Source organism: Symphalangus syndactylus, chromosome 8 (assembly GCF_028878055.3).
Source record: "Symphalangus syndactylus isolate Jambi chromosome 8, NHGRI_mSymSyn1-v2.1_pri, whole genome shotgun sequence".
NCBI lineage: Eukaryota > Metazoa > Chordata > Mammalia > Primates > Hylobatidae > Symphalangus > Symphalangus syndactylus.
In genome coordinates this window covers 29,776,132-29,801,430 of record NC_072430.2, presented here as the reverse complement: position 1 = coordinate 29,801,430, position 25,299 = coordinate 29,776,132, and the positions used below count along the sequence as shown (strand labels likewise).

Sequence of the window (25,299 nt, the reverse complement as noted above, 5' to 3'; positions counted from 1 at the left end):
CTCATTGGCAATCTTTCCAAGAGTAAACGTACCGAGAGAGACTCAGTTTCTCAAAGGAATATTAGGGTGCTGCTTCCAAAGGAAATGGAGAGGAATATTGCTTAGGCCACCAAAACAGACTGGGCTCAAATCCAAAACAGTCCAGAAAGAGAAAGAAAATAAGAGGCTGAAAGCAATAGAGAAAAAAGTAAAAGCCACCAGCTCAAGTAAAGTAATCTGGGAGAATGCTTTATATATTTCTCTGAAGACAAGTAATAAATTATAGTTTATGATATTGTTTTGTGCATAATTATATCAAAGAGGAGAACAAGCCAATTTTTCCTTTCCAAATATCCCAGGTAGAAGGCAAACAAACTGTTTTAAAACATCCACGCTTAGAATAGATTTGCTTTCTTCTGACCCAGTTGATAACACAAATTTTAATGTTGTTTTCCCTTTATGTAGCTTCTTAAGGCTTTACCTTTTTATCTACAGCGTATAAGTTGATATAGTTGCCCTGTGTGCCTTGCTTGCCTCTGGTATTTTTTCCTTCAACCTGAAGTGCACGACATAGCCATGTGTTTGAGGTTTTAATATTTTTGTAATTATTTTATTAATGGGCTGCAAGTGTTTTACACCTATTCTTTTGAAAGAATGGTTGCCAGTTCTGCCGTGCATTTTGGAATTCGAAGCTTAGAGAAATTAACAAAGTTGTATTTATTCATTTATTTACTTATTTATTCTGAGATGGAGTCTCACTCTTTCGCCCAAGCTGGGGTGCAGTGGGGCAATCTCAGCTCACTGCAACCTCCACCTCCCGAGTTCAAGCGAGTATCCTACCTCAGCCTCCCGAGTAGCTGGGATTATAGGCGCCTGCCACCATGCCCGGCTAATTTTTGTGTTTTTAGTAGAGACGGGGATTCACCATGTTGGCTGGCTGGTCTCAAACTCCTGACCTCAGGTGATCCACCCACCTCGGCCTCCCAAAGTGCTAGGATTACAGGCATGAGTCACCGTGTACGGCCAGTTTTATTTATGTAATAAGGCATTATTTCTTGATCATCTGATCTTAATATTTTCAGGACAATGCTATGTTACAATTTTATCAGTAAAGTCTTTGTTACATGAAGCAATCTTCTTACTAATTTTTTCTTAGTCATTAAGAGTAGTCGTAACACATTTTTCTATTGAATACATGAAGTATATTGCTTTTATTTGTGATTTTTCAATGGTTTTAGCATGTTCACAAACTTATGCAACAATAACCACTAATTCCAGAACATATGCATCATCCCCGAAAGAAACACCTTATTCCTTAGAAGTCACCCTCAATTCCCAACCCCTGCCTCCTTCCAGCCTCTAGCAAGAATCAGTGTAATTAATATAATTTCTGGCTCTATTAATTTGCATTTTCTGGACATTTAAGAATGTCCAGAATCATAAATGAAATCATGCGATATTCAATATGTGGTGTTTCATGTCTGGACTTAGCATAATGTTGCTTAAAAATATGTTGTTTAAAAATGTCTGGACTTAGCATAGTATTTTCAAAGTTCTAATGTTCTATCATATAACAATGCTTCATTCCTTTTCATGGCTGAATAATATTTCATTGTATGGCTATATTACAGTTTGTCCATTCATCAGTTGATGGACATTTGGATGGTTTCCCCATTTTATCTATTATGAATAATGATGTTATGAACACCCAAGTACAAGTTTTTGTAGGAACGTATGTTTTCAATTCCCTTGGGCATATACTCAGAAGTAAATTGCTGGATCATATGGTAACACGATGTTTAACTTTTTGAGGACCTGCCAAATAATTTTCTAAAGCAGTTTCATTTTATGTTCTCACCATCAGTGTATAAGGAATCCGATTTCTCCGCATCATCTCCAACATTTGTCATTGCGTATTTTTGATTATAGCCATTCTACTTTTCTTAAAGTGGTATTCTACTGTGGTTTTGATTTGTATCTCTCTAATGACTAATGGTGTTGAGTACCTTTTTTTATTTTAATTTTTTGTAATGACAGCCTTTCTTTGAAGAAATGTTTATTACATTTCTTGGCATTTTAAAATTGCATTGTCTTTTTATTATTGAGCTACTTGTATTCTTTGTAAACTCTGAGTGCAACTATTGTATCAGATATATTATTTGCAAATATTTCCTCCTACTTTGTAAGTTATCTTTTTGTTTTCTTAATGGTATACTTTGAAGCACAAGCATTTTTAATTTTGATGAATCTCAATTTTATTTTCCTTTTTTGTTTGTAGTTTCATGTCATCCTTGTCTACTCCAATATGATAAAGATTTTCACCTACATTTTTCTTCAAGAGGTTTATACTTTTAGCTCTGACATTTAGAACTTTGAACTATTTGAATCCATTTTTGTAGATGGTATGAGATTGGGTTTCAAATTAATTCTTTTGCATGTGGATATTTGGTTGTCCCAGAATTATTTGTTGAAAAACATATCATTTTCCCTTTGAATTATTCTGGCATCCTTGTCAAAAAAATTGATTTATTTCTGATTTTAGCTATTTTAGTCTTCTTTTTTTTTTTCTCAGTCTAGCTAAAATGTTTAAATTTCATTGATGGTTTTTCTGAAAAATCGACTTTTGGTATAAGAGTTTTTTTCATTGATTTCTATTCTCTATTTATTAATTTTTGCTGTCATCTATTATTTTCTTCATTTTTCTTGCTTTGAGTTTATCTTATTTATCATTTTAGTTTCTTATAATGAAAAATTAAGTTATTGATGAGTTATTTCTTTTTTAACATAGACATTTGCTCTAATACATTTTTCTCTGAGTGCTTTAGCTGAATTTTCTAAGTTTTGATACGTTATTTTTTATTTTCATTCATCTCAAAGTATTTTATAATTTCCCTTTTGTCTTCTTTGAACCACTGGTTATTTAGAAGTATGTTATTTAATTTCCAAATATCTGTGAATGTACCAAAAAAAATTTTGCTACTGATTTCTAATTCATGTCACTGTGATCTGAGAACATACTTTGTATGCTTTAACTTCCTTTAAATTTACTGAGACTTCTTATAGTCTAAAATATGATGCATCATGGGGGATGTTTAATGTGAATTTTAGGAGATATATATTCTGCTGCTGGGTGTTCTATAAATGTCTATGTCTAGTTGTTGGGTAGAGTATTCTGTAAATGTTCATTGTATCTAGTTGTTCTATACTTTTGTTATCTTCTTCTATATTTTTGCTGGTCTTACGTCTAGCTTTTCTACAAATTATTATAAGCAGGATATTGAATTCTTTAACTATTACTGTTGAAATATCTAATTTCCCTTGTCAGTTTTCTGTCAAATATTGTTCATGTACTTTAGGCCTCTATTGTTAGGTGCATAGTTGCTCATATTTTCAGGCCTTCTTGATAGATTAACCCTCTTAAAAATGTAAGATCTCTTTTTTTGTTTCTACTAACAATTTTTTTATAAAAGTCTACTTTTTCTTATGTAGTTGCTCAAACTTTCTTTTGATTCATATTTTCATGTTTTTCATGCATCTTTTTTACATTCATACTATTTATGTATTTTAATCTGAAGTGTGTCCTGTAGATAACATATAGTAGGACAATTTTTTTGTCTTTTTTTTGCCAATTTCTGCTTTTTGATTACATTATAGAATCTATTTACATTTGATGTAATTACTAATAAGGTAGGATTTACATCTGTCTTTTAGCTAATTGTTTTCTATATGCCTTATGCCTTTTTTGTTTTTCTATTTGTTTATTACTCCCTTTTTATGTTAGAATCATTTAAGTGGCATTTTAATTCCTCTGTTATTTCTTTTACCACCTATTTTTGAGTTGTTTTCTTCGTAGTAGTTCTGGGAATTACAAGTCACATCTTAAAGCATAGCAATCTAGTCCATATTAATAACAACTTAATTTCAATATTTGCTTCCTTCACCCTCCTTTGACCTATTATTGTCGTACATATTACATCTTTATATATTATATGTTCATCCACAAAGATATATAATTATTGCTTTTTGCAGTTGACTTGCAAATAGGCCAGAAAAAAAAACTGTTATAAACAAAACATGTTTATACTCTTTCATTTTCACTTATGTGCTTAGCTTTACTTGTGCTCTTTGTTTTCTCTGTGTTCCCCAACTTGAAAACCTACCTATAGTATTTCTTATAAGAAATGTCTATTAGTGGCAAATTCTGTCAGTGTCAGTTTTTGTTTTCCAGCAAATGTCTTAATTTCTGCCTCATAATCTACATTTCCTTCATTGCTAGATATATAATTCTTGGTTGAGAGTCTTTTTTCTTTTAGCCCTTTGAGTATGACATTGCACTGCCTTCTGGCCTCCATGGTTTCAATAAAAAATTGGCTGTTCATTTTATTAAAGATCTCTTGCATGCGATGAATTGCTTCTCTCTTGCTGCTTTCAAAATTCTCTGTTTGTCATTTGACAGTTTGTTTATGATGTGTTTAAGTGTGCATTTAAAATTTCTCCCAGAAAAATGTTGCAGAGGTCCTACTTCTTTTGGCCATATATGTTGAAAATAATGAGCAAAGTTTTGGCTTCATCCTTTTTTACTTTCTTTCTTTTTGTTGCTTTAATTGTGGTTAAAAAAACACACATAACATTAAATTTACCATTTCAACTGTTTTTAAGTATACAGTTCAGTAGTGTTAAATATATTCACATTTTTGAGAAACAGATCTCAGAACTTTTTTGTCTTGCAAATCTGAAACTCTATACTCATAAAACAGTAACTCCTCATTTCTCCATTCCCCTAGACCTTGGCAATCACCATTCTACTTTCTGTCTCTCTAATTTTACTACTTTAAGTACCTCATATGAGTGGATATGTGACTTTCTATGACTAGATTATTTCACTTAGTATAATATCCTTAAGATTTATCCATGTTGTAGCATTTCAGAATTTCTTTCCCCTTTAAGGTTGAGTAATAGTCTATTGTATGTGTACGTATTTTGTTTATTCATTCATTTATCGATGGATGTTTGGGTTGCTTTTACCTCTTGGCTATTGTGAATGGTGCTGCTCTGAACACACATATGTAAATATCTAGCCCTGCCGCTTTCAATTATTGTGGATATATTTTCAGATATGGAATTGTTGGATAATATGGTAGTTCTATTTTTAATTTTTTGAGAAAGCTTCATACTGTTCTCCAAAATGATGTCACCATTTTACAATCCCACCAACAGTGCATGATGGTTTTATTATTTTCACATACTCATCAACACTTGTTATTTTCTGTAGTTTTTTTAAATAGTACCATCCTAATGGATGTGTGGTAATATCTCTCTGTGATTTTAATTTGCATTTCTCTGATAACTAGTTGATCATCTTTTTATTTGCTTGGTGGCCATTTGTATGTCATCTTTGGAGAAATGGCTCTACAAGTCCTTTGTACATTTTTTATCTGGTTATTTTACTTTTTGTTGTTGAGTCATAGGAGTTATTTATATATTATAGATATTAACTTCTTTTCAGATATAGGATTTGCAAATATTTTCTCTCATTCTATCAGTTGCCTTTCCATTCTGTCAATTGTGTCCTTTTATATACAAAAGTATTTAAGTTTGATAAATGCCAGTTGTCTATTTTTACTTTTGTTGTCCGTGCTTTTCATGTCATATTCAAAAAATCATTGCCAAGTACAATGTCATAAAGATTTTCCTCTATATTTTCTTCCAGGAGTTTTATAGTTTTAGTCTTATGTTTAGGTATTTAATCTATCTTGAGTTCATCTTGTATATGATGTAAGATATGGGCCTGACAATTCATTTGCTTGGGAATATTAGGTGTATTTTTTTTTTTTTAGTTTATCCCACTTAAGAGTTTATTGAAATTCTTGAATATGTCTATTAATGTTTTTACTCAAATTTGGGAAAATTTAGTCATAATGTCTTCAGATATTCTTTCTGTCATCATCTTTCTTTTCTCTTTCTGAGACTCCCATAATGCGTATATTCTTGTGCTTGATGGTATCCTAACAGTGTTTGATCCTTTGTTAATTTTTTTCCTATTTTTTTCTTTATGTATCACTCTGAAAGTCTCAATTGACCTATCTTAAATTTTGTTGATTACTTCTTCAGACAGTTAAAATCTGCTTTTAAGCCCTTCTAGTTAATTTTTTATTTCAGTTACTATAATTTTCAAGTTCAGAATTTTCATTTTCAAGTTCAAATTAAAGAGATCTCTATCTCTTTATCGATATTCTGTATTTGTTGAGATGTCATTCTCATACTTTTTTTATATTTCTTCAGGCATTATTTTCTTTAGTTCCTGGAACATGTTTTAAAATAATTGACTTAATGTCCTTGTCTAGTTATGCCTAATGTAGGATTCCTCAGCAACAATTTCTAGCGCCTGAGTTTTTTCTTGTGTTTGGGCTATATTTTACTGTTTTTAAAAAATGTCTCATAATTTTTTGTTAAAAACTAGATATTTTAAATAATATAATGTGATAATTATGAAAGTCAGATTATTCCCACAATATATACAATTTTTGTTATTGATGTTTGTTTTTGTCGTTGCTGTTTGTTTAGTGAATTTCCTGAACTACTTCCATAAAGTCTGTATTTTTTGTCACATGTAGCCACTAAAGTCTTTGGTCAGTGGTCAGTGAATGATTGGTCAGACATGTCCTTATATGTTTTGAAACTATAAATTTCCCAGCCTTTGCTGAGAGCTTCTATATGCAGTTTGGATAGGTCTTCAACGCTTAGATAAGCAGCTTAAAATTTTGCCTTTACGTTTTACTTTTAGCTTTCATCAGAGCCTGAAGCTTAGCAAAAGGCAACAGATTAGGGCCTTCTCAAGTCTTTTCTGGGTGTGCACACATCCCTGCATATATGCAAAGCCTTCTAGAGTCACAAGAAAAAGTTAGAGCTTTTCAAAGGCCCCTATAGACAACTTTGCAAGTTTTTCCCTTTATGTTTTTTGTTGAGCTTCTTTATGGTCACAGTTGTTATCATTGCCTCATGAAGCTGCAATATTAAATAACCACTGTTGATTGTTTTTCACAAATGTAGCCCCAGAGTTGAAAGCTCCTTGAAATTGGTGAGGTCTGATTTAGGCCAAATAAAGATGAGTTCTGCAAATGGATGTTTCCTGAGAACTGCCAGACATGTCATGTAATGGCATGTATGAATATGGGCTTTTGGGGAGCTTCAAACCCATTCTGCCCCTTCCAAAACATGTCTGCTTTACATGGCTACCATAATTATGAGGCTTTTTTTTTTATTTCTTTAAAGCTGGGGAGAGGAATAAAAATAATTTGAAATGTGGCAAAGCTCACTGTTGTCATCGAGATTCAACCATTTTTCTTCAACAAAATTCCTTGGATTGTTGCAGGCCTTTGGTTAATTCCCAGAGTTCTTAAAACATTGATTAGACAATAAATTACTATTACTATTAATTTTGGAGTCAGTGTTTTCATTTTTTTATAGAAGAGTAAATTCTTGGAGAATCTTAGTTTGCCATTCCTATGCTCTTACATGTTTGAGGATTTTTTGTAATTTTAATTTTAATTTAATTAATTAATTAATTTTTTTTTTTTTTTTTAGCGACAGGGTCTGGCTTTGTCATGCAGGCTGGAGTGCAGTGGTGTGATTACTACTCACCGCAGCCTCAAATTCCTGTGCTCAAGTGATGCTCCCACATGTTTTAAGCAGTAATAATAGTCCATTCTTAAATCTTTTAATGTTCTTTATTAATATGCAAATAATAAACATGTGGGATCCATTGCAATATTTTCTAAGGCATGCAATACATGCACAAGTACATTGCTTTCAGAATAGCTCCTTCTTTATAAGAATGGTTGCAATCTTCTGAATCTGGTCCTCTTTCCAAATAAATTCCAGCAGCAGTGGTTTGTAGGATTTGAATATGGGGTATTATATCTACATTGATTGAACTGGTAGGTATTTTATATGACATAATTTAAATGTTTTTGTGATAAATATTAAATCTATTTATACTCTGGGAAGGAGAAAGACACTCTGAGTGTAATTTTATAGAATATTCATAAGATGAGTTAAATCAGATTTTTGACAGCTCTTTTTATGGATTTTATTTAAATTACAAGTGTTTTTAACTGTTTTCCAGATGCAATTATCACAGACCACAGATTCACATTCTTTATAACCCTGGGGAGAAATCACACAATTACATAGTCAGAGATTTAAACTGAAACAAATTCTTAAATACAAATTGTCCATTATATGAATAGTATGTAAATAATTAGAATTTTACTAAAGAAGGCAAAAAGCACCAGACATACTTCTGACTGCTTTATGCAACCAGTCACTTAATTTAAGATGCTAATTTCCATTGGCTGTGCTTCAAAAATGATGTACATTGAACACAATACTCATTATTTAAGCAGATTTCAATGAATATTGAAAGAAGGCAGAAAGAGAAGATTTTGTGCATTTAAATGTGTTTTTAATCTGCTTTTCAAGAGAGCTATTTATTTACAAATAAAACACTTTATTGCTTACCTTGTAAACACATATTTACAATGGATAAAGAGCTTTCAGGAAAATTGTTAATGTAAGTAATGTTAAACACATCCATCAGGGTTCATAAAGTATTTTGTGATATACTGGCTGCAACCTAGAAAATGATTTTTCTGGCCTGGCAAGTTGGCCATTGCCTATAATCCCAGTGGTTTGGAAGGCCCAGGCAGGAGGATCACTTGAAGCCAGGAGTCGAAGACCAGGATGGGCAACATAGTGAGAGCCCATCTCTACAAAATATAAAATTAAGAAAGATTTTCTATATTATTAACATTATGAAGGAAACTTTTAATTTAAGGCAATGTCAATTAAATTGCAAGTTATAGGGTTTTGGATTCAACTGAAGTCTAGGCTCTCAAAATACCTTTAAGAATCCTTCTAGCCATTGTAAATACTGAAAGATCACTATCGACTAGTAGCTCATTTTAAGAAAATATTCCACTGTCCTAATATGACGTTTTTTTCATTATTCATGAACTTTTTCTTTTATTTTTGAGACAGGGTCTTGCTCTGTTGCCCAGGGTGAAGTGCAGTAGTGTGATCTCCATTTATTACAACCTCTGCCTCCTGGGCTCAAACAATCCTCTCACCTCAGCCTCCTGAGTAGCTGGGACTACAGGCACATGCTGCCTCACCCAGCTAATCTGTGTATTTTTAATAGAGACAGGGTTCTGCCGTGTTGCCCAGGCTGGCCCTGAACTCCGAGGCTCAAGTAATCCACCTGCCTCTGCCTCCCTAAGTGCTGGGACTACAGTCATGAGCCACCATGCCTGGTCATTCATTAACTTTCCACACACACACACAAATAATGTTAGAGCCTAAACTGGATGATAACAAGTCTTTCTGGACATTCCTGAAATGGTTCTACATATGAATTTTCCACAATGAACTAAAAGTAAACTGAATTTTACCCTTGCTCCAAAAGGATGTGTTTGATATTCTATGTCAAGTAACAGGTATGTAAAAAGGAACAAGGGGATTGTTACGTGAGAAAAAGAGCTTGCATAGCCTAGACTAGCAGCATAGCACACCACTGGAATGTTGGAAGCCCTGGATTCTGCCCTGGCCTTATATGCAGGCTTCAGTAAATTATTTAACCCCTCTGTGTATAGTTTTCTTATCTGTAAAATAATAATGGCATTATTCACATGGCAGAATGCTAAGCAAAATAGGTGCCCAATACATAACAGCTAGTATTTTTAATTAGCAAAAACATTTATTATGGAGTAGAAAAATGAATTCTAAGGTGAATGTGAGTTTTTGACTTGAAGAGTCCTAGGAGGAAGTCAGAGGTTTTCTCACGATGAGGTAGATGAAAAGTTCAGGAAGTTTGTAAAAACAATGTTAGGAGTGATTGACATCTTCCTCTGCATTCAAGACACAATCTTGAAGTGATCTGTGCTATTTCTGATGGGCTCGTATATGGATTCTATCAGCCTAGTTAAGACCACCTTCAACAATCTACCCTGAGGAAATGTCCTAAAAGTCAGGTATGCTGCAAAAAGTTGCTCCCAAGCCAGAAAGGAGCAGGCTGGACAATAGCTTGTCTGTATTTAACCCACAGCCTCTAGAGAAAGGTTTTTGAGGAGATTCCATATGCTGACATATATTAATACATCATCCACAAATTAGGGGAATCTTGTATCTCCAAAGAACATGGTATTATATAGTGGTTAAGATCCCTGGCTCAGATTGGGTGCAGTGGCTCACGCCTGTAATCCCAGTACTTTGGGAGGCCAAGGGGGGTGGATCACTTAAGGTCAGAGGCTCGAGACCAGCCTGGCCAAGACGTGAAACAGTGTCTCTACTAAAAGTTCAAATATTAGCCGGACGCTGTGGGGCATGCCTGTAATCCCAGCTACTCAGGAGGCTGAGGCAGGAGAATCGCTTGAACCCGGGAGGTGGAAGTTGCAGTGAGCTAAGACTGTGCCACTGCACTCCAGCCTGGACAACAGAGTGAAACTCTGTCTCAAAAAAAAGAAAAGAAAAAAGAAAAAGATCCCTGGCTCAGTTAAAATTCCTATTCCCTCACTTACTAGCGATATAATTTTGGCTAAGCTTCAGTTTCTTCATATACAAAATTGAATGACTACAATCAATCCATAAAGCTTATTGTGAGCCTTCAGTGATAATATGTATAGAAATTACTTAGTACAGTGACACACACCATATAAACATATGCTGTATATTGACATACTAATAAACTATAACTAGTAAAGATCATTACATGCAGTACAATTGTTAAAAAATATATGTGTAGGAAACACTCTCACTAAAATATACGATAAAATTTTGGCAAAATATTTGCATGGAGAGGTTAATCATCTGTTTGTTGTAAATGTCTGATTCTACAAGGTTTCTGGTTATAATTCACAAGAACTCACAACTCTTATAGAAAATATGTCATATGCAAAGTTTTGAAGTGGAAATTTCCACACCATGTATAAAAAATAACGTTTCACAAGAACCTGCATTTTGATTCAAATATCACTTTAAAAAATGTGAAGCTAATCATGACTTATTGCAATTGGGTATCGTAGAAAACACATACTCCTGCTTCAAAGAAGTTGCTGCAGTGAAAAGGAGAATTGGTTTGACAAGCCCAGGCTTTTAGTGGGTTATAGACAAAGTTGGTTTCAGAATATTACCCTAGAATTGATTTTATCATTGTTAAAACAGTACCGATCCATCATTAAGAAAGAGGTTTGGTGATATCAGCATTTGTATGAGTAGACTTGAGCTCAGACTGCCCTTGGTTGAAATATTTTGCCGAAGATTTAAGAGAAAGACACCAAATAAGGGGCATTGGAATGAACTAATTATGAAGTGATAAAGACAACTGAAGTCTGCAAATTGACCAATTATAACTGACATAGCAGACAAGAGTGGGAAGATTTATGTTAAATGTGTTCCCGATTGTACTCCAGGCAGAGCAACTGGTGTTAGCAGCAATACGAAAAGATTCCCAGGAAATATAAATTCAGGTTAATCACTTTTCTTGATGACAACAAAAGGCGCATAAATTTGGTAAGAATTGACCAGGCCTTTTATTTGATGGGGCAGTATATCTGGAGCAAGCCTGTTTGTAGACATGCACAGAGTGATACATATTTTGCTTGTGTCTCAGATTTCTCACCTGTGAAATGAGGAGAGGTTGTGAGATAAGATCGAGGATGCACAGTTAAATTTTAATTATGGACACGTAATGAATAACTTTTATTCATATGGCCCATTCAATATTTAGGAATACTTAAAATGTATTCATTGCTTCTCTCAAATTTAGATTTAACTGGGCATCGTTCATTATTATTTGCTAAATCTGGCAACCTAAATTTGGATAACAATGAGTTGTGAAGATTAAATGAATTAATACATATTAAGCACTTAGAAAGGTATTCAGCACAATGGAAGTACTCAATTGATGTTAGCTTTTATTAAAATTACTACTATTATCTCACTGAGGTAAATATAAAAGTCTTCTTTATGAATTGAGATACGTCATTTCTCATGTAAAAATATTTGGCTATTCACAGATCTAAAAATTATAATCACTCCATGTAAGTAATTTTTTAATCTAAATTCATGCTCTTTGGGCCCAACCTTCTTGCATGGATGGCAAAATGCTGTTTATATTGCTTTTGTTTACCAAATCAATCTTTTAGGAATTAATTGTTTCTATTAGGGCATCTATTCTCCAATTTGGTTAACTGTCCATTAGAGAAAAATAGAATGACACCTAGATTTGCATAAATGGGTCAATTAGCTGGACTCTCTGTAGGTACTAATGGATGAAATAAAACTGCCTATCTTAATTCAAGATATATTTCATTTATTTTCTAATGAGAGACATGAGAAGGACTAATATTTTGAAGTGTTAGTTTGTGCCTCTCACATTCGTTGTCCCCAATTCTCTTTACCCTTTATTATTCCTTCTCTACTTTGCCCCCAAAATGCAAAATCTTAGTTTGCTTCAAATGAATCTTGTCCTAGCAGAATCATTATTGGCATCAAATTCTTGTGTTTGTATGAGACACATCTCAAGTGGAAGTGTGATTTAAAGAAAATGTGATCTCATTTTATCACCACCACCCAGGCTAAATATCCTTTAACTGAAGGAAGAGAAAGATGATTTAGAGGGAAATCAAGAGAATCAGATGTTGGTGACATTGCAGCCAGTTTCCTTCCCTAGGGGGAGGAATAGAACCTTGGGGAGATTTGGGGATTAGGAAGAGAGCACACTTTCTTTCCATCTCACTGCTTGGGGAGTTGGCAAGATTCCCAGAGTTCTCTAGCCATGATGGATATAGACAGCAGCATAAAGACCCCAGAGAAGTGGCTTGGAATAACTCAAGCCAAGTTCTCATCCATGTTGAAGGGGCATATATTGACACTCACGTCATCTTATGTGAGCAGAAAGTTGCTGACAGGACACTGAAAGCCAGCAAAGTCAGTGACTTTAACCAGCAGATAAAGATTATATAACCAGAGACCAAATGACAAAATAGATATTTCTATACATATTGCCATAAAGTAATTCAAACCAATAATCAGATGCCATCCCTGAGAGGAGGATGCTGTGTCCCTCTCAATCTCTAAGTTAATTTCTCTCCAATAAGAAAGGATAGAGGATAAGTAGCCAACATTGCTAGATTTTTCCTCCTGAATCAAGAGAAAACACCAGAGTGGCTGAGTTTTCATCCTGGATGGAGTAAGATAAATGAGAAATCTATTATTACAAAAAAAGTTACGTTTCTCATTCTTTCTCAAGAGCCCCTGTGATGTGTGAGGCTTGAAGACTTATGTCTGCCTTTAGTAATGATAAAAGCAGTGTAAGTTTTGCTAATATTAAACCCATGCATAACTAATTCATGAGAAGGTGTTTTGTTGTTGTTGTTTTCAGACGGAGTCTTCCTCTGTCACCCAGGCTGGAGTGCAATGGAACGATCTCGGCTCACTGCAACCTCTGCCTCCTGGGTTCCAGTGAGTCTCCTGCCTCAGCCTCCAAAGTAGCTGGGATTACAGGCACACACCACCACACCCAGCTAATTTTTTGTATTTTCAGTAGAGACAGGGTTTCACCATGTTGGCCAGGCTAGTCTCGAACTCCTGACCTCCTGATCTGCCCGCCTCAGCCTCCCAAAGTGCTGGGACTACAGGCATGAGCCATTGCACCCAGCAAAGAAGGCTTAAATGAGTATCTGATTGGATATGTGAGAGTGTTTATACAGAAGTTAAAAAGACCATTGATTCCGGGCTCACTATGTTCTAGGCACTATACTAGGCTCTTGTTCATAATCTTAAGAGATTTGGTATTTTACAAGTATTAAACTTGGGGCATAAAGAGATTGCATAATTTGAACAAGTCTCTGACAGTTTGTAAGTGGTAAGGGTCAGATTTGGTTGACAGCCGCTCACTTCCAAGTAGAAGCTTTTTGGAATATCAGAGCACACCGTCTCCCTGCTAAGTATCATCTGTTATCGGTCACTGTTCAACTTAACTATGAATAGCCAGACTAAATTTTATAGGAATCTTCTTACTCTCTTTCATTTATATTTCGAGAATCTAAAGACCTTCATCAACACCAAGTTTTGCCAGAGGCAGCTTCTGCCCATTTCAGCAGCTTTAAGACGAGGGCAACTGGAATAAACAATTTTTAACTTCCTACCTCAAACTGAACATGAAGAACATTAAAAATGTCTTCCTCCTGGCCAGGTGCGGTGGCTCCAGCCTGTAATCCCATCACTTTAAAAGGCAGAGGCAGGCGGATCACGAGGTCAGGAGATTGAGACCATCCTGGCTAACGTGGTGAAACCCCATCTCTACTAAAAATACAAAAAATTAGCCGGGCGTGGTGGCGGGCGCCTGTAGTCCCAGCTACTTGGGAGGCTGAGGCAGGAGAATGGCGTGAACCCGGGAGGCGGAGCTTGCAGTGAGCCGAGATCGTGCCACTGCACTCCAGACTGGGCAATAGAGAGAGACTCTGCCTCAAAAAAAAATAAAAATAAAAAAAGGATTTCTCCTAATGAGAGGAGAAAGCTACTAAATTTCTGACAAAGTCCCTGGGTTAATGAAAAAATCAATAGCAAAATACCCCAGAATATGTCACTTACTTCTGGAACACACGTTACTCCCTAAAATGTAGAGATACTCAATGTCCATTTGAAATTGCGTTTAAGTGGTGACTTTATGGAGTCCTTCTTCCATAGTTCAGGAGATACCATTTGGGTATACTTTTGTTATCTTTTAATTGAGTCCTGACCAACTAGTGTGCTTTGAGGTAGGGTTCTGATTTTCTGTAAGTCCTGTTTCTTAATCCTGAGCCATTTCTCCAGAGGGCTGCAGAAAAGTCACATAGTTTCTAGAATATTATTGTAATTATTGTCATTAATTTTGGATGCTGAGGCTTTTCTTTAATTTTTAAGATGATTTGATAGATATGTCAGTGGAAAACTTTGAAGAGAATGTCTGTGGCATTTTAACTCACTTCATCATTGTTTTTCTGGAAGTTTCTCAGCAATTAGTTTGTAATGTATGTTGCCAGTTTTGCTGCAAGTGCATTTCCGTAATTGGCCTATGAGAACAGACATTTATTGAAAAAAAAAAAAAGGCTGACTGGAGAACATTATTTCAGGCTCACCACTGCCTAGGAAAATAAAAAGCTCTCTGCAGAATTGAGACAAAAGAATCTCAGGAGGTATTATTTCAATGTTAAGCATGGTTTGACAAAACATGTTAAATTAAATTGCTGACATTAGAGTAGCTCTTCTTTTCCTGTTGAGGCTAGGAAATAGATTGGTCTAAATATCTTAATGAAATACTCACAAAATGTAAATTTTATCATAGAGACAAATTACTTTTCATAAATTGAAAATATAATGTAATCAGTGTTTTACATATTGCTTGTAAGACATTTTTTGAATAATCAATGTTGATACCATATCATCGATTCAAGAAAACCCCAGCCATATATATATATGTGTGTATATATACATATGTGTGTATATATACATATGTGTGTATATATACATATATGTGTATATATACATATACGTGTGTATATATACATATATACATACACACACATATATGTATGTATATATACATATGTGTGTGTACACATGTATACATATATATACACACAAACATGTATCTTGGTGCAATAGCTGGATTTTTTAGCTTAAAAATATTAGAATGGTATATGACACTCAACAGCAAATAATCTGTGAAAGAAAGAATTGATAAATGCACTTCATTAAAATTAAAATTTTCTGCTCCACAAAAGACACTGTCAAGAGAATGAAAAGACATGTCACATACTGGGAGAAAATATTTCCTAAAGACATATCTTATAAAAGACTGTTATCTAAAACTTACAAAATACACTTAATACTCAACAGTAGGAAAATGAACAACACAAAGAAAAATGGGCAAAAACTTTACTTATCACCTCAATAAATAACACATATAGGAGACAAATAAGCATAGGAAAAGGTGCTCCATATGTCTTCAAGGAAATGCAAATGAAAACAACCATGTGATACTAATATACAATTTTAAAGAATGGCTAAAATCCAAAACAGTGACCACAGCCAATGCTGGCAAGGATGTGGAACAATAGAAACACTCATATGCTGCTGGTGGAAATGCAAAATGATACATGATACAGCCAACTTCGAAGACAGTTTCTCACAAAACTAAACATATTTTTACCATACACTCCTTGGTATTTACCCAAAGGAATTGAAAACTTATGTTCATACAGAAACTTAGACTTGCATTTTTATAGCAACTTTATTTATAATTGCCAAAACTTGGAAGCAACCAAGATGCCCTTCAGTAAGTGAGTGAATAAATAAACTGTAGTATATCCAGAAAATAGAATATTACTCAGTACTAAAAACAAATGAACTCTCAAACCCTGAAAAGAAATAGAGGGAATTTAAATGCATATTACTAAGTAAAAGAAGCCAATCTGAAAAGGCAACATACTATATTATTCCAACTATGTGACATTCTAAGTAAAAGAAGACAGTCTGAAAAAGATACATACTGTATTATTCCAACTATATGACATTCTGGAAAAGGCAAAACCATGGAGATGGCAAAAAGATCAGTGGTTCCCAGGCTTTGGAGGGAAGGAGAAATGAATAGGCAGAACACACAGGATTCTTAGGACAATGTAACCATTCTATATTAGGCCATACGGTGGGTATCTGTCATTACACGTTTATCCAAACATACAGAATGTAGAGAAGCAATGCAACCCTAAGGTAAACTACAGACTTTGGATGATGATAATGTTGTTTATATGTAGATTCACAGATTGCAACAAATGTACCACCCTGGTGGGGGAAGTTAGTAATGGGCAGGCTATGCATGTGTGCAGGGACGGGCATATGGGAAATCTCTATACCTTCCACTCAATTTTGTGCTGAGCCTAAAACTGCTCTAAAAAATAAAAGTTAAAAATAATGAGTATGAGCAGAGTCTTTGAAGCCTGATAGCATGTCCCAGTATCCATATATTAGGAAAGGACTCTTCCAACAACCTTTGGAATGTCTGGCCTTGTCAATTCACAAGCTCTGTGGTAAATCCAAAAAACCTGACTTTCTGCTTGGCTCTGTTTCTAATGGCTGAGGCCACATTCATTCTGGCATTATTCTGCTAATCTATTCTTCTAGAAAGGTTTCATATTGAACAGAATAATTTAAACAATCCCTATTCTTTCCTTTGTTCATAAGATTATTTGAAGAATCCCTGGAGAATTACGAAATTTTACCCAAATTAACATTGTGCTGAAATACCAAAGTATTTTCTTTTGTAATAGTAAAGTGTTAATGATTAGAATAATTATTTCTAAGGTAAACATAACATGTTACATTTTAAACAATTTAATTGAACTTTATCCTAAGCCACAGCCTTGACATTTGGACTCATTAAGAAAAGGCAATTTGTGTCAATAAACTGACGGTCTTTAAATTTCACTTAAAATCACACTCTGATTTCCAGAAGCTAGGACCAAAAATTTTTGGATCTACAAGAAGTTACTCTAAGAAACAATTTATCTTAAGCCAAGGATGAAAACATAAGGAGAGTTTCGACATTTTGAATCAGGTCCAGGCAGCTGGCAGTGTGAAACCACATGAAAATGCAAAGAACATTTTAAAGAAAAGGTTACTATAGTCTTTTGCAGTAATCCTAAAGATACATAGTTCATATTATGCCAGATTTAGATAGAATTACTTGGGGGGAAATGTTCTTATTCTACTGAAACTAGCTTTTCCCTCCTCATCAATTGGATAACATATTAGGCATTAGTGATAGAAAGACATTTGAAAGCTTTGCCATTTTAACATAATCATGAGAAATGTCTACAAAGTTATATAGTCTGAATTAGGAAAAGCTGCATATTATGGGGAAAATATAGCCACGTGTCTATAGCAGAGAGAGAAATATGTTCAAAACAATGACCTGGAGACTATACGATGCCACCTAAGTGTCTTTCTAATCATCAAAGAACATTTAAAAAACACAATCTGTAGTTTTAGCAGTAAGTTGATGGTGTACTACTAACCTATTGCTGAGTAGTAATTCATGGATAGTCTCTCTTAAAGCATTATTGGACTTATATTTTTCATTTTGCATTAATAAGCCAGTAATTATATCGTGCTACACATTCAAAAATTGAAGTATAAACATAAGCAAACATAAAACTAATATTTGATATCCTGGAGCTTCATATTATGGAAATAAAAGCCATGAATTGAGGAATCCACTATAAGGATAGAATCTGATGGAGTGTATGGAAATTTAATGTCTGGTTTCTGAAACATCTGGGTGTCTTTAAGACTCTATAACCAGGTGTTAACATCTCCAAGATATGTGAAAAAAAGTTAACTGATGTCTAAGATGACTTGACTAGTCCTCCGGTGGTCATGGGGCAATAAGACTGGATGAGGTGTCGCTATCAGTTTGGCAGGAGGCAAAGCATAAGCCATTTCAGGAACGGCAAAAACTGTGACCACAAATTGAACTTTTCAGGCTAAGTCGACTTGAAATATGCCTATAAAAAACATAAATCATTAGAGGTTTAATGAAGAAGGGGGCAGCAAAAAAAAGTGGTCAAATACAATTGATTCAAGTGAATTATTAAAGTACAATCGTTTTACTGATGTGTTTGTGTGTGTGTGTGTTTGAAGTGCACCAATGTTTAAGCTATTGTCCTTGATATTTTGAACATATAAAAATGTTTATAAAAACAAATCTCTGCCCACAGAGTATTTAATCTATACTATTGAATGAGTCATCTCAGGCTGCCATAACAAAATAGCATAGACTGAATGGCTTAAACAACAGAAATTTACTTTCTCCTAGTTCTGGAGGCTGAGAGTCTAAAATTTGGGTGACTTCATGGTCACTCCGACGAAGGCTCTCTTCCTGACTTGCAGATCGTTGTCTTTTCACTGTGATTTGACGTGGCAGAGAGCATGATCTCTCTGATATTTCTCCTAATAAGAACACTAATCCTATCTGATCAAAACCCTACCCTTATAACCTCATTTAAACCTACTATCCTCCAAAAAGCCCTATGTCCAAATACAGTCATCTTGGGGGTTATGGCTTCAACATATGAATTTGGGGGAAACAAGAACATTTAGTCCATAACAAGTACAGTACTTCCTGTCTCCCTACTAAATAATGATTAGAAAAAACAAAAAAGATAAAGGAATAAAAACGAGAAGGTTAAAAAGAATAGTGTGAAAAAACATAGATACATTGCAGTGGATGTTTAGATGAGGAAGCTGTTCCTAGAAAATAGTTCATGGCAAATGCAGCATCACATATGTAGGATACATTCATCAACCATATAATGTATTTCACAAATTGAAGCATGTCCTAGTCTGTTTATGTTGATATCTAAAACACCTGAGGCTGGGGAATTTGTAAAGAAAAAAGGTTTATTTGGCTCACAGTTCTGCAGATAGTATAAGTGTGGTGCTAGCATCTACTGAGTTCCTAGTGAGGGTCTCATGCTGCTTCTACTCATGACAGAAGGCAAAGGGGAGCTGGTTTGTGCAGAGGTCACATGGCAAGAGGGGAAGCAAGAGAGAGTAGGGGGGAGTGCCAGCCTCTTTTAAACATCCAGGGAACTAATAGAATGAGCACTCATTCATTACTGTGGGGGTGGCACCAAGACATTCACAAGGGATCTACCACCATGACCCAAACACCTCCTGCTAGGCCACACCTCCAACACCGGGGGTCAAATTTTAATATGAGCTTTGAAGGGGTCAAACATCCAAATCATAGCAAGCAATTTTAGAGTTAAAGTGGCACTATTAATAATTGCAAAATTGGTCAAGCTACAGGCAGCTCATGCCACGGGCCAACCAGTCACATTGAGTCATTTGGTCTTGTTGAAGAATAGAGTGTAAGAGGAACAAGAGAGGGGGATTCCTTGGCACCAAAATCAATAGAGGTTTGGACTCTGATTGCAGGTAAGTGAAAGCCATGCAAAGTTTCCAAAGGCTGGAGTGCCGTGGTTGAAGGTGGGCTTCCTTATGACGAATCAGGAAGTAGTGTAATTAGAATGTATGGACCAATTTTAGTAAAGGTGGTGGCAATGAAGCAAATAGAGAAGACAAGTAAGAGATGTGGAGACAGAGTTGTCAAATCAGGGGCTGATGGTGAGGCAGCAGGCGGCTCAGGTCTATAAAGTGCTAACTTTCTATTTGTAAACTATTTCTCTCTCCTCCTATACTCTTTATTCCTTGCCCTTTCTTTGGGTTTGGAACTGAATATTCAAAATCTGCCCTTTACAAAGCAGAAGCAGGTTGTAAGTTCCAGACATGGAATGATGCTGCTCAAATGGAAAGTTCTGTGGGTGAGCTGTAAGCTCAGGTGACCTCTCAAAGGTAATATTTTCTTATACCACAAAAGCATATCTAGTGTGTAAAAGGAGTAATATATTAAGCACTGTTCTGCTCCAGGAATGTTCCGAAAGTCTCTAGATACTTCCTAGCTAAGATCTCTTCATCCTTCAAAATTAAAGTAAAAGGCAATGCAGCCTGGGAATTAAAATGTTTCCAAGATTCTTATGCTGCTCTTTAAGAGTAGAGTTAGATAAGTTTTAGATAAGAAAAAGTGAAAGGGTATTATGTTATAAAACCTAATCTGCATGATTAAAAATGTCACTGATGTGAACAGAAAAGTGAGCAATTGACTGTTCTCTAACTTCTACTCTCTGCCCTCGCTTCCACCCTCCTGGGGAAAAATCCATTTCAATACCTGTCAGCTTACCTGAAAATATTTAGATTTTACATGTTTTATTTAAAAAATAAGGAAAACTACATTATGGATGCCTTTGTTCCCTGATAGAAGCTAAGTGATCTAATGTTGTTTGTGGCAGTTGTGAAGCATTTGTTTTGAGACATTCTGGCCTTTTCATGGAATAAGATACAAGAGATTAAAAAAAATCCTTGTTGCCTGTGAGAGACGTGCTCAGGAATGATTTCTTAGATGCTAAATCTATCCACAGAAACCTCTTCCTCAAGGAAAAACTGCTGCACTAGACCTTCTGTAGATGTCTTAAACAGTATTCAGATGCTCAAATCACAAGCCTCAGACAACTTGTGGAACTATTATTTCATTTTAATAATTTATGAAAATCATTTGCTTCTGAATCCATTGTCACACCCCAGTCATGCTCAGGAGTGATTAATTTTCAGCCCAACTAAAGTGGCCACGTCTTCTGCCAAGTAGAGAATAAGTGTGTCTCTTTGTTCTGGGCTATGTGTGCATCTTTCAGGAAATGCAAATGGGGAAAAATAGGCAGGAAGGGAAAAGAAAACACACAGACCTCAATAAACCGCAAAGAACTGGAAAGAAGTAACTGAGTATTTGAGAATATATCAGATCTTGCTGTGAGATAAAATGCATGTATTTAGAATATTCTGGGAAGATCTAAAACCATTTCAACTCTAATCATAAAGCCATTGATTCCTTTGTAAAATGTGCCCACAGCAATTGAGATACCAGAAAGCCAGAGGAATCAGAAAGTGATATAAGAGAACAAAAGCAATGCTAAAAAACACAAGATTATATGTGACTCGAATATGATTTCAAAATAGCATTTCAAAGAATTCTCTATGAAAAAGTCTTAAAATAATAATGATTTGTAGGGATCTACTCTAATAGTCCATTCTCATGCTGCCATGAAGAAATACCCAAGACTGGGCAATTTATAAAGAAAAGAGGTTTAATTGACTTACAGTTCCACATGGCTGGGGAGGCCTCAGGAAACATACAATCATGGCAGAAGAGGAAGCAACATGTCCTCACATGACGACAGGAGAGAAAAGAATGAGTGCCCAGGGAAGGGAGAAGCCCCTTATAAAGCAATCAGATATCATGAGAACTAACTCACTATCATGAGAGTAGGATGGGAGAAACCACCCCATGATTCAGTTATGTCTGCCTTGTCCCTCTCATGACATGTAAGGATTATGGGAACTACAGTTTGAGATGAGATTTGAGTGAGGACACAAAGCCAAACTGTACCATTCCACCCTGGTTCCTTCAAAATCTTATGTCCTCACAATTCAAAACACAATTATGCCCTTTCAACAGTCCCCCAAAATCTCAACTCATTCCAGCATTAACCCAAAAGTCCAAGTCCAAGTTCTTATCTGAGACAAGGCAATTCTTTTCCACCTATGAGCCTGCTAAAGCAAGTTAGTTACTTCCTAGATACAGTGAAGGTACAGTCATTGGATAAATATTCCCATTTCTCCAAATGGGATAAATTGGCCAAACAAAGGGGACAGAGGCCCCATGCAACTTCAAAATCCAATCAGGCAGTCATTAAGTCTTAAAGTTCCAAAATGATCTCCTTTGACTCCATGTCTCACATCCAGGTCATGCTGATGCAAGAGGTGGGCTCCCATGCCTTGGGCAGCTCTGCTCCCATAGCCCCCATCCCAGCTGGCTTCACAGGGTGGTGTTGAGTGCTTGTGGGTTTTCCAGGTGTATGGTGCAAGCTGTCAGTGTATCTACCATTCTGGGATATGGAGGACGGTGGCTCTCTTCTCACAGCTCCACTAGGTGATGCCTCAATGAGGACTGTGTGTGGGGGCTCCAACCCCACATTTCCCTTGAGCTACCCTAACAAAGGTTCTCCATGAGGGCTTCACCCCCTGCAGCATACTTCCTCCTGTACATCCTCTGAAAGCTAGGCAGAGATTCCCAAACCTCAATATTTGACTTCTGTGCCCCCACAGACTCAACACCACATAGAAGCTGCCAAGGCTTGGGGCTTGTACCCTCTGAAGCCATGGCCCAAGCTATACCTTTGCCCCTTTTAGCTATGGCTGGAGTAACTGGGATGCAGGGCATCAAGTCCTGAGGCTGCACACAGCAGGGGTCTCTGGACTTTGTCCAGGAAAGCATTTTTCCCTCCTAGGCCACCAGGTCTGTGATGGGAAGGGTTTCTGTGAAGGTCTCTAACATGTCCTGGAGGCATTTTCCCCATTATCTTGGTGATTAGCATTTGGCTCCTAGTTAGTTATGCAAATTTCTGCAGCAGGCTTGAATTTCTTCACAGAAAATGGGTATTTCTTTTTTATCGTATGTCAGGATGGAAACTTTCTGAACTTTTATGCTCTGTTTCCCTTTTAAAAATAAGTTACAATTCCAAACCATATCTTTGTAAATACATAAAACTGAATCATTTTAACAGCACCCAAGTCACTTCTTGAAGGCTTTGCTGCTTAGAAATTTCTTCTACCAGATAACCTAGATCATTTCTCTCAAGTTCAAACAAAGTTTCACAGATCTCTAGGGCTGCGCAAATGCTGCCAGTCTCTGTGCTAAAGCTTAACAAGAGTCACATTTGCTCTATTCCCTACAAGTTCCTCATCTCCATCTGAGATCACCTCAGCTTGAACTTCATTGTCCATATCACTATCAGCATTTTGGTCAAAACCATTTAACAAGTCTCTAGAAAATTCCAAACTTTCCCACACCTTTCTGTCTTCTGAGCCCTCCAAGTTTCTAGGAAGTTCCAAACTTTCTCACATTTTTCTTTTTCTGAGCCCTCCAAACTGTTTCATCCTCTGCCTATTTCCCAGTTGCAAAGTTGCTTCCACATTTTTGGGTATCTTTATAGCAGCACCCTCTCTCTGCAGTACAAATTTACTGTATTAGTCCATTCTCAGGCTGCTATGAAGAAATACTTGAGACTGGGTAATTTATAAATAAAAGAGGCTTTCTTTTATTTATAAATTACTCAGAGTTCTGCATGGCTGGGGAGGCCTCAGGAAACTTACAGTCATGGCAGAAGGGGAAGCAACAAGTCCTTCTTCACATGGTGGCAGGAGAGAGAATAATGAGTGTCCAGTGAATGGGGAAACCCCTTATAAAACCATCAGATCTTATGAGAACTAACTCACTATCATGAGAACAAGATGGGGAAACCACCTCCATGATTTGATTATCTCCATCTGGTCCCTCCCACAACATGTGGGGATCCTGGGAACTATAATTCACATGAGATTTGGTTAGGGACATGGTCAAACCATATTAGATGAGAATTTCATAGAATACAAGATACTTTCTGCTTGGCATAAGACAACTAAAGAGAAAAATAAGAGGCTCAAGACTATGTGACAAATCATGTATCCAGCCAAAGTTTCAAAGTCAAGGTCAAGGAAGGCAGGCTAGGGATAATGAGAAAGAGTAGTTGAGATCATTTTCCTCAAAGGAAACTAGAGATTTTATTTGTAGTGTCAAACTTGAGCTTGGAATCCTGGGAGAGGAAGGAAATGATAACATGAGGGTACCCATGAGAGAAAACTTCTCAAAACATAAAGATATCTTCTTTATTCCCAAGCCCTGAAGGTGGTAAACTTTTGGCTCTTTAGACTTAAACTCTAAGAGCTTGGTTTAATTTGTAGAGAAATATGATAGTGTACAAAAATCCAGTAAAGGCCGAATAATCCAACAGCAAACAAAAAGTCAACCCAACAATAAATACATATGCAGTTGAAACGTAGATCTAAGATGTTTCCATATGTTGATTGATAGGGATAGATGGTGTTTGTAAAATGAACAGGAATAGGTGGCACTTATGAAAGAGAGACTACATACAGAAATAAGGTAGAGGTCAGAATACTAAGGAATGCCTGTGATTAGAGGTTAAGATGTAGAGGAAGTCAAGCAAAGGAGGCTGAAAACCGGTTGTGACAAAGCTGTGTGAGTGTTAAGTGAAATTTGGAGAAAATGATAAATGAGTCATTTTCAGTAACCATGAAGGCATACCATTCATGTTATGCTTGCTTAATAATTACTTGAGGGTGGAACTTAGAGTGAAGGGTGAGTTCTTATTGTATCAGTTTCTCCTCTTTTTCCGTTTTACATTATACAGATTTGAAATCTAAACCATATTAATAACCCCATTGTAATAGTCCTCCTTGAACACAGTCTGAATTACTGTACTTCACTTTGTTGTTGTTGTTTTGGTTTTGTGTTTGAGACAGGGTTTTGTTCTGTTGCCCAGGCTGCAGTATAGTGGCACAGTCGTAGCTGTCTGAAGCCTCAACCTCCTGGGCTCAAGCAATCCTCCCACTTCAGCCTCCCAAGTAGCTGGGACTACATCATCACACCAGGCTAATTTTTGTATTTTTTTGTAGAGATAGGGTTTTGTCACGTTGCCCAGGCTGGTCTTGAACCTCTGGACTCAAGTGATCTACCCGCCTCTGCCTCCAAAAGGATTAGAAGGCTAG

The 25,299-nt window shown here is 36.0% G+C and overlaps 1 long non-coding RNA gene across 1 annotated transcript in view; it reads left to right on the top strand.

Annotated features, from left to right (window-relative positions):
• Positions 1-25,299, top strand: part of LOC129487574 (uncharacterized) — a 162,228-nt gene that overhangs the window by 121,375 nt on the left and 15,554 nt on the right. The gene's annotated exons all lie outside the window — the stretch shown is intronic.